The 13,138-nt window shown below is 47.6% G+C and overlaps 1 non-coding gene across 1 annotated transcript; it reads right to left on the minus strand.

The window, feature by feature from the left end:
• Positions 1 to 73, minus strand: TRNAM-CAU (transfer RNA methionine (anticodon CAU)). Its single transcript has one exon. It is a non-coding gene; the product is annotated as a tRNA-Met (tRNA).
• Between the last annotated feature and the right edge of the window lie 13,065 nt (positions 74 to 13,138).

A 13,138-nucleotide genomic window follows, 5' to 3' on the forward strand; every position in this document is an offset into this window, starting at 1 on the left:
TGCCCCGTGTGAGGATCGAACTCACGACCTTCAGATTATGAGACTGACGCGCTACCTACTGCGCTAACGAGGCTCCTTGAGAAAATAGTCTTCAAAGAGTCCTTTTAGTCTTTTCCTCCCTAATGGTGGTTTGGGTTGGAATGTTACTATCTTTTGTTTACTTAGTATGAGATCTCCAGCGACCATAAAGAACAGCACTGAAACGCTGAGAGGGGGTTCTGCTTTTGCAAATGACTTCTCCCCTTGCTATGGCTTTCTGCGAAGAATCCTTTTTCTTTCGTAATCCAGGCATTTAAACATTTTTGCTACTTAAAGGAGGGCTGTGGGGGCTCAGGAATATCTGGGCAGCTGCACTCTGCAGAGAAGCAGCACAGTGCTTCAGGATACCTATTCATATTATTTGCAAGGGAACAAGATGGTCTCCCTCTAAACATTAAAAATTAAAACGAATCTTATGTTTGCTTCACCTCATGAAGTGTCAGTATTAGATTTTGAGCTCTCTGAAGTAGGAACAAACTTTGCAGTAGTTGTTGGTATAATGCTTAGTACAATAGGGACTATAGAGGGAAATCCTAGCCCCATTGACGTTAATGGGACTTTTGCCATTGACTTCAATGGAGCCAAGATTTCTCCCCTAATTGGGGTCTTTCAGAGTTGACAATAAATAAAAAAAAAAATAACCTACACTTAATATACTGGATCATTATATCCTCACCCTATAAATTAATGGCTGGAGGTGCCCCAGATGGAGAAATAGTAGTTACTTCCATAATGCTGCCATCTCCCCCATGCTCATTTACAAACAAAACACTAGCTCAAGAACTCAACCAAAATGCAACTGGTCTGTGAGCAGGCAGGCGTGAGTGGGATTGCTGGACATTTTGCTAGCAGGAGGCGGATGCTCTGTTGATGGGAGCTATTGTGGAGGATGCAACTCAAATAGGCCTGGAACATGCATTTCGTTTTTGGTTGCATGCTCCTGCGTCAGATGCTGAAGGGGCAGCTGAGCTTGTCTGTGACATAGGGCCAACATTTTCAAAAGTAGCCATTGATTTTGGGTGCCCATCTTTAAAGTTTTGGGCTTGATTTTCAGATAAGCTTGGCCCCCACAGCTCTGATTTCAATGCATGGCAGCTGTGGGTGCTGTGAACTTCTGAAAGTCAGGCCCAAGGGGATGTTACATTGAACACCCAGAGCCTGAATCGCCCCAAACCAGTATCCACTTTCGGAAATGTGGCTGCACGGGAGGCATAAGAGGGATGGAGGAGCCAAACCTCTGCTTTCTATATGGATCAAATCACATGGCCCTCTTGGTTCATCATGCTACCCTCCGGTCCTCACACTGAGGCACACAAGAGTTCTGGTGCTGCTGGTCTAGAGGAGTTTGTAGCCACTATGTAGCCATTAAGGGTCACTGGGTGCAGGGGAAAAAGCAGCAAAGGGACACATGGCATGGACTCAGTTGGGGACTAAAACAAAGGATATCTTTGGGACATTAGTCCATGCTGAAACTTTGCAGTACAAGATTGATACGGCCTTCCTCCTTCGGTTTTTCTGGGTTTGCCACTATTTTCTTCTCTCTCTCTCTCCTCTGACCCTGCTCCCTACTATATCCCTACCCTGTCACCCCTGACCCCCACAGGCTCCCTGCCTCCGATATAATGTTATCCTAAACAATCCCTTGGCTGCAAGGAGTTATCCATCACTCAATGATCAGAGCTGCTGCTTTCTCCCAAGTCTCTTGACAACTAGGCTTTTCATCAATGAAAGCACCTTCCTTCAGTTTCACCCCCTGAAACTGTTCAAGCCAGCAGAGGGCAGGCTGGTCCATGGTGATACCAGGTGGCTTCTTATGAGCTGAGGCAGAAGAAGGCAAGGGAGAGAGAGGCAATGACTCACTAACAGAAAGAGGTGGTGGCTGTCTCCACTCTGCATTTGTTTCACCTGTCAGGTAGCCTGGCTTAGGGATATGCGCATGGAACTGGGAGCCAGGAATACATGAGTAAAAAGAAAAGGAGTACTTGTGGCACCTTAGAGACTAACCAATTTATTTGAGCATAAGCTTTCGTGAGCTACAGCTCACTTCATCGGATGCATACTGTGGAAAGTGTAGAAGATCTTTTTATGTACACACAAAGCATAAAAAAATACCTCCTCCCACCCCACTCTCCTGCTGGTAATAGCTTATCTAAAGTGATCACTGTGTATGATAATCAAGGTGGGCCATTTCCAGCACAAATCCAGGGTTTAACAAGAACGTCGGGGGGGGGGGGAGGTAAAAACAAGGGGAAATAGGTTACCTTGCATAATGACTTAGCCACTCCCAGTCTCTATTCAAGCCTAAGTTAATTGTATCCAATTTGCAAATGAATTCCAATTCAACAGTTTCTCGCTGGAGTCTGGATTTGAAGTTTTTTTGTTGTAATATAGCAACTTTCATGTCTGTAATCGCGTGACCAGAGAGATTGAAGTGTTCTCTGACTGGTTTATGAATGTTATAATTCTTGACATCTGATTTGTGTCCATTTATTCTTTTACATAGGGACTGTCCAGTTTGACCAATGTACATGGCAGAGGGGCATTGCTGGCACATGATGGCATATATCACATTGGTGGATGTGCAGTGCTCATCCCACTCTGGGCCGTATGCAAAACGCAGTGAAGTCAATGGCAGGCAGTGGGCTTTAGACAAGGCCCTATGGGATCTTGGACCAGACATTTGGCCTCCCTATCTGTTTAAAATATAAGGATTTTAAATCCTCCCCCATTGGGATGGGGGATCAAAGACTGCAGCTAAAGATACAAGGGGTAAGGATAAATATGCTGTATTATTCACTTACATCACTCACGTGCTCTCTGGTACTACCAAGTACTTGAACATCCTTAATGCCTGGCACAAAAGTTACTTGCCGTGTTCTGGAGTAATAGCCCCTAAGGCTTCAGTTTCAGTATTACAGTCTGCAGTGCTTGGAGCTGTGTTACTGTAGTACCTTTGAATAAGGGATGTACTGAAAGGTGAAGCATGTCAGTTTCATTTCTCTCTAGCAATAAAAGGGCCTGATATAGCTCCCACTGAAGTCAGTTAAAGTCTTTCCATAGACTTTAAAGGGCTTTGAAACAGGCTCTAAATTGATGGCCCCATTTTCTGGAATCCTGCAGGGGTCTACACCTTCCCTGGCTCTGGGACAGGATGTGCTGCCGCCTGATGGCGCAACTGGCCAATTATAATTGGAATAACTATGCCAGAGGATTGTTTATTTGCCAGTTGGCGAGAGAAAGAGGAGGGCTGTAAGTCAGGTAAAGACAGACAAACAAGTCCTCTTTGAAACCCCTCCTCTCCACAATGATTGTAACAGGGCATCTCATGATGTAAACCTGCACTGCAGTTTCTGCCTTGTATTATGTGGCCTTGGGGAAAGGATTCTTTGGAGAACAGCCATTTATGGCTCATCACTCCAGACTAGGAATACATCCTCAAGGACTGTACAGTTTTGTTTATTGCATCTTGATTCCAGATGTTCCTCATTCTCTGGGAGATAGCTTTTTTCCTCCTGATTTTAGCAATCACCAGCTTTTGCTATTCTAGCGGGGCTCTGATCTCATCAGACCTTCCAGGATAAGCTGGTCAATGTGCAGATGCGGGATCTCCAAGGAAAACCCAGAGTTCTGCAGAAATTGCATTTGATGACTCAGTGGCTATTTTCTCTTTGTGTCAATGCTGAGCCAAATGCCATTGCATGGTGCAATGGGTTGCTGAACTTATGGAGGTGCTGTTTGTCCAATGAGCTGTAAGACTGATTGATCACCTGTGGTCCTAATCATGTGCAGTCATTAAAGACTGTGGCAATCTCACAAGCAAAGGGTTGTTATTTCTGGTGTCTTGGCCAGATTCCAGTCTGAGTAATTACATTCTGCCTGTCTAAATCCTCTAGCAGGTTCAGTTCTGAGAAGCATTATGTAGTGTTTAGATCACGGGGCTGGGAGTCAGGTGCTCTGGCTATACTACAGAGTAACAGTTGTGTACTTGTCGCCAAGTCATGAACCTGTCAATGCCTCCGCTTCTCAATCTGTAAAATGAGAATGATATTTACCCACCACACAGGCAGTTGTGAGACTTAATTATTATTTGTAAAGAGCTGGGAGATGCTTGAATTCAAGGTGTGCTAAACAGAGTGGAAAATATTATTATGCAAGACATTATTCCACAAACCCACACATACAGAGTATACAGTTTATCATGCTTGCAAAGGGAGTGTGGTTCCTTTGGGATGACCAGAGCTATATAAATGTAAATTATTCGTTCCCAGATGCCAACGATCAGCTGACTCACAGTACTGTCACAGAAAACAACTTCATCTTCAAAAGTGATTTTTGAGGCCAAGAAATGTTTGCTCAAGCACCAGCATCATTAACTGATGTCAATATACGTGGTACCGGGGAGCAGTGCTTTTTGTGCTAAACTCTCTGCAGAGCCAGCTTGGGGAGCACAAAGCATTGCTGTTTTGCACTCCTCAGAAGAATTGCTATTGCTTTTTGTTATTCTTAATTCCTTGCTGAGCAAGTGCAAAAGTTATGGGGCAGAGGATTTCCAAGAAGAAATTTAAACTCCTGAGGATTTTCCTCACAGGATTATAACAATTTTAAGGCAAATGTAAGGGCTACAGTTCTCAATAGAACTGTTCTAAATGATCACAAACACTAGCTGTCTCAATCCTGGTACCAGAAAATCTGTATAAGTTGGGAATGGCTGTACCTTTGTATTCAATATATTCAAGACGGTCAGTGAGCTTTGACTAATGTAAAAGGTCAGGTTTACATCAATAAAAACACTAGATAATTCACAAACATTCAGAGAATCTCTCACCAGCTGCATCTGTTAGCTGAACTTTCTCTTTCTTTTGGGGAGTGGGGGTGGGGAAAGGGAAGCGAAGGGGAGGAAGAAACAAATTGCCACATTTTTTCTGTGCGAGGACATTGGTTAAACAGTAAACCGCACTGTAGTGACCAGCAATAGAGTGCAATAGTTTCCTTCCCTTCATTTTACGGACTTTCACCTGTAAAGTTGTTCAATGTTTTTCCCCTCAATGTGTGTGGATTTAATGTTGGTGTCAGGTGCTGACCTGACAACTCTGGAGACTAACACCCTCTATTTAGCAATAGTAGAAGTGCAGTCCTTAGAGCAAAGGAATAAACTTCTCCCATACAGTATAAAACCCCTTTAAACACCAGGGAAGTTTGGAACGGGTTTGTACTTCTGACTGTGAAATATATTTCAATGTGCTGTCACTTAGCTCGTATGGACATGTGATGGAGTCCTGGGAGGTGAGCTTTCCTCAGGCGACTGCCATGAAAGATCTACTTGATTTAAAGGAGGGAGTTAGCCACTGCTTCCCAGCTTGGGTTTTGTGAAAGTAGACTATACACAAAGATTTTTTGTTTTAAGATAGTAACTGTAGTTCAAATGTCAAGAATATTGATTCAAAAGGTGCCCCTCCAAGTCTGCAGTGGTGATGGGCTAGTCCTAAGAACATAAAAACACCATACTATGTTAGACTAGTGGGCCATCTAGCCAGTATCCTGTCTTCTGGCAGCAGCCAGTGCCAGATGCTTCAGAGGTAATAAACAGAACAGGGTAATTTCCAGTGATCCATCCGCTGTCATCCAGTCCCAGCTTCTTGCAATTTGAGGTTTAGGGACACCAAGAGCATAGGGTTGCATCCCAGATCATCTTGGTTAATAGCCATTGATGGATCTATCCTCCATGAACTTGTCTAATTGATTTTTAGCCCAGTTATAAATTTAGCCCTCACAACATCCCCTGGCAATGAGTTCCACAGGTTGACTGTGTGTTGTGCGAAGTACTTTTTGTTATATTTGTCCTAGTCAAAGATTTAGCAAACCATTCTGGAGGACAGTAGCCAAGGGTTTAACAAGAAGAGGCTTGTGATATGGCGATTCCTCTGGGACAGGTGAGTCTGGGGGAAAGATTACTCCTGGACAATACTGGGAGGAGGGTGGCCCAGTCAAATGCTTGAGGAATGGCTTATTCTACAGCAGAGAAAGCTGGTTTACAAGGGTAAGGGGAGACAGAAGGCACAAGGGCAGATTATGTGTTGGCCCAGACAGTTCTGCTGGGATGAAAAGCAGACAGCTTCCTCCTGAAACAGCTAGGTTTTCTCCAGAGAGGGCATGTTGGAGAGAGAGCCGCGGGGCAGGACACTGAGTGAGTTTCCTGGAGGAGAGCGTGCTATCACTCTAAAGAACTGGCTATACGACTGTTTACAGAGTGCTAGTGTGAGCCCCATTAGCCTAAGTCTATAGACCCAGGCTGGGAGGCTCACCCCAAAGTGTAGTGTAGATGTTCCCTCAGAAGCCAGTTTATCATTACTGATGTGTGATAATCACTTTCTAAGGGAGAATGATTGTGGACTCTGACCTATGGCTGGTTGGATAAAGGCGGAGGTAGGTGGCTATTCTCTGCCATTCTAGTGTCTTTAATTTAAATATATTATTGCTCTAAAAAGAGGGCAGGTAAGGAATTTCACAGGATCAGCTTTTTCCCAGCGGCAGGTCCCAACAGGGAAAATATTCCCTTGTCTAATTGGATCTGCTATTGTATAGCAGACAGGTAAAGGTGTTTTTTGCTGTGTCAGTATTGGTTCTCTTTGCTTGTGTCATCCCTGTAGCCTTTAAGACTCAGTCGATGGAATCTATGTAAGTTGGAATCAAAGCTAATACATAATGTCTCTCCCAGGACTGAAATATTCTGCTGCAGTCTACAGAAAAGAAAGTCTTGGCATAGGATTCTCCAAATGTGGGCCTCTGTAATCCTGCCCAGAGCTGCCTTCTAACAAACGACACCATGGCCAATGCCTTGTGTGTTCTATTTCAGGTTTGACAGCTCGTGTGACCTGGTGGATAGAGCATGGGAATCAGAGCTAGGACCTAGGCCGAGCTCTGCCACTGACCTGCAGAGTAGGGTAAGTCACCTCACCTCTCTGTCCTTTATGACCCCTCTGTGAAGAAGTGGAGATAACAATACCCCTTTTTGTAAAGTGCATTAAGATGCGTGTGTTAAAAATGTTATATGGGCCAGATTTTCAAAAGTGCTCTTCTCCCATTCAGGCACCAAATCAATACTCCAATTTTAAAAAAGCGCTCTGCACCCACTAACTCCCCCTGAGTTAGTAAGAGCTCCTGGGTGCTGATTAGTTTTGGGTAGCTGGCCCCCAAAGTGCTAATGGAATTGGTATTTCCTGTACCGCTGCCTGCAGTCCATGAGAGAACAGCAATTCAGAGAATATCGTGAATTCTAATTCTGTGTAATGTCTAAAGCTAAGGATGATTTTTCTTATTCAGAGATGGAGTGGCTCCAACAGTGAGCCACTTGCTGTGAACAGCTTTTAAAAGCCGTCTCTTTTAAAAGGGATCTCCCTAGTTTTCAATCAGTGGGCAGAGGGGTCAAGCATAGATTGTATTCCTATAGTTTAGATTTTAAATGCACACCAACCTCCCTCATGATGATCAGCCAACTTGTTTCAGCTGCTCTTCTCTGTATGATAGGTGTAAACATTATAGATCTCAGGGCTGTCTTTCTCAGAGCAGTCAGTCGCGTTTTGTAGTGATCTCATCCTATGATTATATAGCTACCAGAAATACTTGGCCTTGAATCATAAGGTGCCTACTGAGCCTTCCTTTCAAAATGAGAACAGGGCATCCTGTAATTTTAATTTATATTTCCTTCCTAGAAACTGTAACCATGCTACAAGTAATCACCAACTCATCAACCAGTTGATTCAGGGATCCCCAATGTACTGAAGTATTCTCATCTTGTTCAGAATGTTGTCTGACTGGCTGCAGAAGGAGCACTGACTTTAATGCACCATCATGGCAAGGTCATGGGTCACCCCGATAGCTTATAGTACTGTATAAGGCAGTTAAAATTAAAAACAGTTTGATTTTAGCAGAGGCTGGTGGCTGGGCAGGCATAAATGAAAACTGGGTTTGCAACTGAATTGTTTGGATTCTGCTACAGTTCTAACAAGTTTGATACATTGATATGGCTTGGTCCAGGTTTCAAAATGAAGATTGGTCTAGACTAGGATTTAAAGGTGCCAGACGGAGTTACTTAGCTGTACCTAATAAAATTCTCTAGGTGAGGCACAGCAACTGTATGCTAGCATTTGCAGCTGAACATGTGAGATACTGTTGCACTTCCTTAGGCCAGATTTACACTGCAGACCTATATCAGTATAACTACGTTGTTCAAGGGTGTGAAAAATCCGTCCCCTGAGCGACATAGTTATACGGACCTAACCCCCCGTGCAGACAGTGCAGTGTTGATGGGAGAGCTTCTCCCGCCAACATAGCTACCGCCTCTCGGGAGGTAGATTAACTATGCTGATGGGAGAAGCTCTCCCGTCAGCATAGGAGTGTCTTCACTAAAGTTCTACAGATGCAGCTGTATCACTGTACATGGAGATAAGCCCTTAGTGTAGATAAAGCCTAAATGCACCATGGAAATACTGAATCATGCAACTTTCTTATGCTTAAAATAAACTGCTTCCAGACCTTAAAGTCTCCTACCCCTTGTCCCCCCCCCCCTCCGTCTCCTTGACAAGCTAAACTGTTTTTATGCAGTCTGTGTTAATAGGAATAAATAAAAATACATATTAACTGAGCTGGGGTCAATGCTAAGGCTATGAGAAGGCAAATTTTGTGATAAATTCCTGTGTTCAATTCTACAAACAAAATAGTCCCTTAGAAGTAAACTTTTCTTGGTTCCACCCCACCCCAGAAGAGGATGTATTTTGGAAATTTAGGCTAAAATGGTTCAGCTGTTTTGTGTTATAAGAGCAGGGGAAATACACTTATTTTGCTTTGTATTATAAAATCAAATACCCTGAAGATTGTTCTGACTTAGTAAGTGGCTGTTCTCTCAGAGGCAGAAAACCTGTTGGCAGGGGACAGGACTCAACAGCCCTGGGGCTCACTTCCAGTTTGTTTTATGTTCCTAAAAACCCTTGCTTCAGGATTTCAGCCGGCCACTTGCCGAGGTCAGGAAGGGATTCTCCCTCCCCTATATCTTCTATTTTTAAAATCCTCTGAAGCATGCAATGGCTATAGCTGGAGAAGGGACATTGGACAGGGAGGGCCAAGGCTCTGACGTGGCACTGAGCATTCTCTCTCCTGGTGCTTCCCTGTCTGGTTCTTGCTCACATATCACCATATGTGGGGTCAGGAAGGAATTTCCCCCTTGGTCAGATTGGCAGTGACCTTGGGGGCGGAGGGGTTGTTTTTTTGTTTGTTTGTTTTTGCCTTCCTTTGCAGCAAGTGGGTACAGGTCACTTGCCAGGATTCTCTGGGTATATCTTACAGGGAGCCTCAGGCAATGGTGCACTTCAGTCGCTCCTACTCTCTGCCTATGGCACATAATAGTGTAGTCTCCCATGGGCTGTAATACTTTGTCTCATTTCAGTTGTTGGGTTTAGTGTGTTTGCGCAGGTGTTGGGGTGGTGTGGGTGACCTGTGATATACAGGTCAAAGTAGATGATGGGGGGGGGGTGTCCTTGCAACCTTAAACTTAAATAATGCCATTGATGGTGTTTTGATACAGTTGTGGGGACGCAGCCCATATTACCAAGCCTGATTGGGACTGGGATTGTTGCTTAATGTCATAAGAACGGCCATACTGGGGTCAGACCAAAGGTCCATCTAGTCCAGTATCCTGTCTTACGACAGTGGCCAATGCTGGGTGACCTAGAGGGAATGAACAAAACAGGTAATCATCAAGTGATCCATCCTGTCACCCATTCCCAGCTTCTGGAAAACAGAGACTAGCGGCACCATCCCTGCCAATCCTGGCTAATAGCCATTGATGGACCTTTCTTTTTTGAATCCTGTTATAGTCTTGGCCTTCACAACATCCTCTGGCAAGGAGTTCCACAGGTTGACTGTGTTTTGTGTGAAGAAATACTTCCTTTTGTTTTAAACCTGCTGCCTATTAATTTCATTTGGTGGCCCCTAGTTCTTGTGTTATGAGAAAGAGTAAACAACACTTCCTTATTTTCTCCACACCAGTCATGACTTTATAGACCTTAATCATACCCCTCCCCCGTTAGTCATCTCTTTTCCAAGCTGAAAAGTCCCAGTCTTATTAATCTCTCCTCATATGGTAGTCATTCCATACCCCTAATCATTTTTGTTGTCCTTTTCCAATTCCAATATATCTTTTTTTAAATGGGTGACCACAGCTGCACGCAGTATTCAAGATGTGAGCATACCATGGATTTATACAGAGGCAAGATGCTATTTTCTGTCTTATTATCTATCCATTTCTTAATGATTCCCAACATTCTGTTAGGTTTTTTGACTACCGCTGCACATTGAGTGGATGTTTTCAGAGAACTATCCATGGTGACTCCAAGATCTCTTTCTTGTGTGGTAACAGCTAATTTGGACCTCACCATTTTATATGTATAGTTGGATTATGTTTTCCAATGTGCATTACTTTGCATTTATCAACATGCTTCATGCCTCTAGGAAAAGAGAAGTAATCACTCACCCTTAGGCAAAGGGTCTGGGAAGGACAAAATAATGGCTAGATGAGAGGACTGCTGATCAGGTTTGTCATAATAGCATCTGCATTTTAATGGTGCCATTTAGGTTGTGCAATATACACCTGCTCTGTGAGATGTGGTGAGTCTGTGTGCGTGGCGGGGTGGGGTAGGGATGAGCAGGTGACCTCTGAAGAGGTGAACTGAATGGGGAGGAGTGAATTGTTTTAGCTGTTGTTTAGCTGCAGGAGATGCCCTTACAGACTGGGAAACTGTCTCGAAGCTAGATCCAGAAGCTGTGTGTATACAAGTATTTATTCCTATTCTTGTGCTACCACAGTGCTAGTGTGAGAGAGACCATCTCTGCCACCAAGGGGATTGAACCTGGGAGGGACCTCTAGGGTTGAAAGCATGAGTCTCACTAGTTATAAAGACATAAAGAGCCAGGCTCAGTAACTAGGGGCAGTAACAAACCCATATCCTATCTTGATCAGATATAGAGGAGGACAAGTAATCACACAATGCTTAAACCGCCAGTGTCTGGTCTCTACTGTTCTAGCACAAATAGAATTAGAGCTGCGATGGTTGGAAACGTAAGGGTGATGATAACAAAGACAAAGTCCGAGTGGTCCCCATATGGTACAATTAAACTCATCTTAGGGCATCCAGTTACAGTATTTGCTGAACCCAGCAACATGGCTGGGCTTTGCTAGTGTAGGCCTGTGGGAGGAAATTACATGGAGGGGGCTATGGTTGTCATGGGGATGTTTAGATGGGAGTGGGAACACCAAGTGCTGGCATTTGGAGGTTGGTATGATGCCAGGGGACAGTTTGTGGTCAGTGTGGTGCTGGGAGGTGCTATATGTGGCGGTTGTGACACTGATGGAGACATCACACGAAGAGGTTGGCATGGTGCTGGTGGGGGTATCATGGGAGTAGCTGTGGCTGGCATGGGCGTGGTGAGTGGGCAGCATGTGGGGGCACCATGGTCTATGTGGGGGGGGGGCTGAGGTTGGTATGGCAGTGTGTGGGGAGCTGGTGAGAAGGCATGGGGTGTGAGGGAGGCTGATGGGAGGCATCGCAGGGGGGTGAGGCTGTGGCCCGGCCAGGCTCATGGGATGAGTTGTCCCCATACACTAGGCTTATGGCTTGTGAAGGGAGTATTGCGATGGAGGTGGGGGATGCTGGGGCTGGCAAGGGGGTACCGGGGGGGGCCGGCAAGGGGGCCGTGAAGGGAGTATTGCGATGGAGGTGGGGGGATGCTGGGGCTGGCAAGGGGGTACCGGGGGGGGCCGGCAAGGGGGCCGTGAAGGGAGTATTGCGATGGAGGTGGGGGATGCTGGGGCTGGCGAGGGGGTACCGGGGGGGGCCGGCAAGGGGGCCGTGAGGGGAGTATTGCGATGGAGGTGGGGGGATGCTGGGGCTGGCGAGGGGGTACCGGGGGGGCCGGCAAGGGGGCCGTGAGGGGAGTATTGCGATGGGGCTGGTGAGGGGGTTCCGGGGGGGGCGGCAAGGGGGCCGTGAGGGGAGTATTGCGATGGAGGTGGGGGGATGCTGGGGCTGGTGAGGGGGCCGTGAGGGGAGTATTGCGATGGAGGTGGGGGGATGCTGGGGCTGGCGAGGGGGTACCGGGGGGGGGCCGGCAAGGGGGTCGTGAGGGGAGTATTGCGATGGAGGTGGGGGGATGCTGGGGTGGCGAGGGGGTACCGGGGGGGGCCGGCAAGGGGGTCGTGAGGGGAGTATTGCGATGGAGGTGGGGGGATGCTGGGGCTGGTGAGGGGGTTCCGGGGGGGGCCGCAAGGGGGCCGTGAGGGGAGTATTGCGATGGAGGTGGGGGGGATGCTGGGGCTGGCGAGGGGGCCGTGAGGGGAGTATTGCGATGGAGGTGGGGGGGATGCTGGGGTGGCGAGGGGGGTACCGGGGGGGGGCCGGCAAGGGGGTCGTGAGGGGAGTATTGCGATGGAGGTGGGGGGATGCTGGGGCTGGCGAGGGGGTACCGGGGGGGGCCGGCAAGGGGGTCGTGAGGGGAGTATTGCGATGGAGGTGGGGGGATGCTGGGGCTGGTGAGGGGGTTCCGGGGGGGGCCGCAAGGGGGCCGTGAGGGGAGTATTGCGATGGAGGTGGGGGGATGCTGGGGTGGCGAGGGGGTACCGGGGGGGGGCCGGCAAGGGGGTCGTGAGGGGAGTATTGCGATGGAGGTGGGGGGATGCTGGGGCTGGTGAGGGGGTTCCGGGGGGGGCCGCAAGGGGGCCGTGAGGGGAGTATTGTGATGGGGCTGGTGAGGGGGTACGTGGTGGAGGGTGCTGCTCGTGACGGCGCATCGTGGGGGAGGGGCTGTGGCTGCTGAGATCGTGGGGCAGCCTTGGGCCGAGCTCCCCCTGTGACGCACGAGGCCTGGCGCTGGCCTGGGGCGACTAGGGGCCGGTTTGTTACTCAGGCCGCACGTGAGGGGCGGGGCCGGGCCGGCCTTCGCGGCTGAGCACCGCCGCGTTCCCTCTGTTGCGCGCACGCGCAGGGCCCCCGCCGCAGCTCCGCCACACTCAAGATGGCGCCGGGGGCAGGCGCCGGGCCCCGCCCCCTGT

Source organism: Lepidochelys kempii, chromosome 12 (genome assembly GCF_965140285.1).
Source record: "Lepidochelys kempii isolate rLepKem1 chromosome 12, rLepKem1.hap1, whole genome shotgun sequence".
NCBI lineage: Eukaryota > Metazoa > Chordata > Testudines > Cheloniidae > Lepidochelys > Lepidochelys kempii.